A 4558-nucleotide genomic window follows, 5' to 3' on the forward strand; every position below is an offset into this window, starting at 1 on the left:
CTCCGCCCGCCCGTCGTCCCCCGACTCGGCCCAGCCACCCCGTTGAGCTCCCAGGCCGCCTGCTGGGGCTTGGGCTTGGAGTTCGGCGATCCCGCGACTGTTCTTACCCCGTCCCGCCCGGCAGAAGCCCTCCTCGCTCGCTCACCTCTACAACTTCACCTGCACTTGGGCATCCTGCCATCCTGCTTCAACAAACACACTTTCCATCCTTGCAGAGTGAACCTACGAGATGTGATTATTCCAGGGAAAATGACCTGCAATTCTAGAAGTGTCTTGTTGGATTTTTGTAAGCGTTCTGATTGTTCTCATCAGCTCTTACTGTTTACCTTGCTGCTGTTTTATTCCTGCCTCTTTGGACCCTTCCAGGATTACCTTTTGAATTTGAGAAGATAAGAATAGGTTAAATCGATGTAAACATTACCTAAAACACAACCAATTAGTCTATAAAAAATTATATTAAAAAAATGCGTATAGATTAAGCTATAAAGTGAAGAAATAACAAGTTAAAGAGTTCACCGACCTCAAGATGTGCTATTGGTGAGATGTCAAGTCTTCTTGAAAAAATAACCAGTAATACCAGGCAGTAAGTGTGAAGGCGTTTGTGGCATAAAGGAATGGACTACACTGGGAACTGGGCAAAGTAGCCTCCAATGTGTGTCCATGTTACTTAGGAAAATTGCATAACTCTCTGGATTTATTCTCCTTATTTGCAAAATGAGAAGATTATGTAGAATGATTCTTAGGTCCTTTTCAGCTTTTGAACTCTCTAAACTCTCTACAAGCAATGCCAAATAAACGGTATGAATTTACTTAGGATTTTGGAAAAGTAAAAGATCAATTCCAGCTGGCATGTTCAGGGATGATTCCCGAGGAGCTGGATTTGAGTAGGAATTTGTGGATAGCTTTGGCTAGGTGGGAAGAAAGAGAACAGGAATTAAACTATTAAAGACAACACATTATGCATCCCACCTAACAATCCATTATAGTAAGTAATGAAGAGCAAAGCATTCTTTTTCAGTGACTTGAAAACTCAAACTTACTATCTATAGCTTTACATAAGAAATTATAATTCTCAGGTTCTACAAGTCCTTCAAGGTTAAGCTCTTCCTCCAATGTGAAAAAAAGTAATCAATATTATTTCTAATTTTCTCTTCCTGGAAGGATCCAAGTTCTAGAGATAGTGCGGTTGGAGAAGCATCTCCTTTCTTTATTTCTGATGACTGCATGTGTAGTTCAATTAAGGATGTTCATAATTCAGAACATTTGCTTTAGTTAAAATGCTTGCAAAAATAATGATGTGTGGTTAGATTAAGAAATTCATTTGATGTTGAGAAAAGTGATCATTTGCAGAAAGCATAGGAACTTTATAGATGAAAGTTAAATATAGTACTTAAAAAAGATTCACAGGAGAATTAGTGGGAAAATGTAAAACTTATGGGATATCTGGATTAAATATGATTAAAAAACTAGACCTCGGGCTTGCATCCTTAATATGAAAAACTACTGACAAATGATTAGAACTCATATTGTCTATTTTATTGCTTACTCAAAAACTTAACACTGAGAGTACTATGGGCCTTCACTGACTATATTAATCAGGAAATGTTATATTATGGTGTAGTTACAAATATCTCCAAAATCTCCATGCCTTAACAAAACAAGAGTTTATTGCTTGCTTGTGCTTCATGGTTCATGTGAATCAGACTCACTCTGTTCCAGTTACTCTGGGAACCAGGTCAACAGAGGGTCCACCCATCTTGGAACCATATCACCTAGAACACAGCAGCTGAGTCTGTGGCAAAAGAACAAAGTGAGTAAAAATCTCCATAAACTTTTCACAGCCTTAGCTTGCTTGGGAAGGAAACAGATCTCTGATGACATTTCAGTGTTTAAAACTGGTTACGTAGCCTCCCTCATCTGCAAGCGGAATGAGCCCTTGAACCCAGTCCTTGAACCAAGTTCAGGAGAAGTGGGGATACTGGTGAACAATACTGTCAACCACACAGATGCCACCAGTCATCTCCTAGATATTGTGAAAAAACTCCAGGAAGTTTCATTCTATAACACTGGCTCTGGTGAGTGACTTCAAGAAAGTTATGCTTTGAAAAATAAACTCTCTGTACTTGTTAAGAGTTGACTATAGTGATAATAGAATGGACTTTCCATTTCCTTACTCTGTTTTACTAGTATATTAAATCGAAGTCCATGGTCAGTCTATCAATACTGATACAATATATCCAGCCTACTTTCTTTTTGCTAATTTTTGGATCTGACATAGGTATGCCACCCTCAACATTTTCTAACACTCTGCCCCCGTGTTAAATGTACTAATTAGAAGTGATAATCATTTTAAGTAGGAAAACATTACATTAATACCACATAATACAAGCATCGTGTTAGAGGTGGATGACTAGATGAACTCTCTAGTTAAAAAGATTCTTTTCCCTCAAAACTTCAGAAGTGGTATCTTGTTAATCACACAGTGAATTGGGGAGGCATCTCTGATGACAAAATTACCTCTTTCTTGGCTCTCTGCTATAGTAATGCTACAAAATTAGAGATTAGTTCAGCTCAACCAACTTTTATTGACTATCTATTATGTGCCTACACTTTACCAAATGCTTGGAATAAAGATATTAATATAACTTTTATTATTAGGACGTAAGTTCCTTGAAAGTGGAAATCTTGTCTATCAGTGTATACCTAGAGACTAGCACAATGGTTGGCACATATAGTAGATACTCAAGAAATAGGTGTCAAGAGAATGAAAGACTGGGAATCTTTGATCCCAGTGTATATATGAAGTAGAATGTACATATGAGCTTGGTTTACCTCACTTTTATCACTTAAGAGCAGAAATTTCTATCAAGATTTCATTTAGTCCTTCCATAGGCTTTCTTAGTTAGGCAATGTGTCTTAAATGGAAATTCAGATCTACCACCTGGATTTATTTTCAGCTATCCTCCAAATATCTAATTGTTACCTGCTCATCTGAGATGAAGATTGCAGGCCCCCAATAGATAAGCTAGATATGTATCCCAGTGTAGAGCGCATTTACATCCATTGTTTCACCGCATCTTTGGAACAATCCTTGAAGGTATTATTCCTACTTTATAGACAAAGGAAATGTGACTTCTGTCACTTGAGCTCAAAGTGGCAGAGCTGAGGCTCACACTGGTAGGTCATCTGACTCCAAGTTCAGGATACTTTTCATTAAGCCACTTGTGCCTTCCTGCTTTGTGCTACTTACACAATTCCAGCCTTTTTTTTTCTTTCTAATTGGTAAACAATATATTGGTAAACAGAACATCTCCAGAGCTTCCTCTCAATACTAGTATTTATTCCAATTCTCAGTGTGGTCTATTTTCAAGAAGCTAGAGATGATGCTCAATATAACAGTATATGAATCTGATCCATTGAAAGAAAACTAGCAAGTTTTATTTTTGTGTTCATAGAAAACTTGCTTTAAGAAAGCAAAATTAAAACTAAAAGGTAGATTAGAAGAACGGAATAGTTTAGGATTTAATCATTATATACATATACATGTATATAATGTATACATGTATATATATCTTCTACCAGAATCTTTATTTAGCATGTTTTAGGTGTGTTGTACTTTCTTTGAAAGGATCAAGTTAAATAGGGACGTTTAGAAAGGCCTAAAGAGACTTATGACTCAAGGTGGCTTCAGGAAGCAGGCAACTCAAGATTTACAACCTCTCCAGTGAAAAAAAATATATATATAGCTCTAGCCACAAGCTTTAGTGAAGCTTTCATTTGTATTTCAACCTAGTGTGTTTCTTTCTGTGACACTTACCTTTGTGTTTTAGTTCATTGTTCTCTTTCTACATTCCCAAGACAACCAAAATAATTCATACTACTTTTAACTATTCAGCTTAAAGGAGTTGAACAGATTCAATGAGACGGGCTAGTTGGATTTTGGGGGAGAACTAAACAATATTGCTATTTCCTTCCTATGGAGACTTGGAATAGTATTTTATATGTCCCAGATGTGGCCACATTCTGCCTAACATCTGTTAGTGCATTTTATTAAAATAATGAACTACCATATGTTTGAAAAGTCAAAAGAATGAATAAAAGTTTTCATTCTGATGCAGCACAAATCGCCAACTGTTTCTTTGCAGTTAATAATGGAGTACATAAATGGGAGATACTATTGTGATATCAAACTTCAAATACAAAATAATTACTGGTTTTACTTTTCTAATATAAAGAAAGGTTATTCCATTCATACAAACTTTGTGGGTATTTTCCTTTCATAATATTTACTGCAACAGATGAGATTTGTGCCTTGGCATTGATGTTAAGAACACCAAGAATCATTCTGGAAACTAACAAAGAATAGACAATTAAGATCAAAACTTGGAACTAAAATGGAAACTTCTCTAGAAAAGAAGGCTGGATGATCCCAGTGGGGAAGGGTAGGTGAAGAGTGCAAAATATTTAAAGTGAGTTACAGCTCACTCAAACTGCCTTTGTGGGCATTTTAATTTTTCCCACTTACAAAGCACAGTGCTAGAAAGGTTTTTGTGGGGTG

Source organism: Pteropus vampyrus, unplaced genomic scaffold (assembly GCF_000151845.1).
Source record: "Pteropus vampyrus isolate Shadow unplaced genomic scaffold, Pvam_2.0 Scaffold98, whole genome shotgun sequence".
Lineage (NCBI taxonomy): Eukaryota > Metazoa > Chordata > Mammalia > Chiroptera > Pteropodidae > Pteropus > Pteropus vampyrus.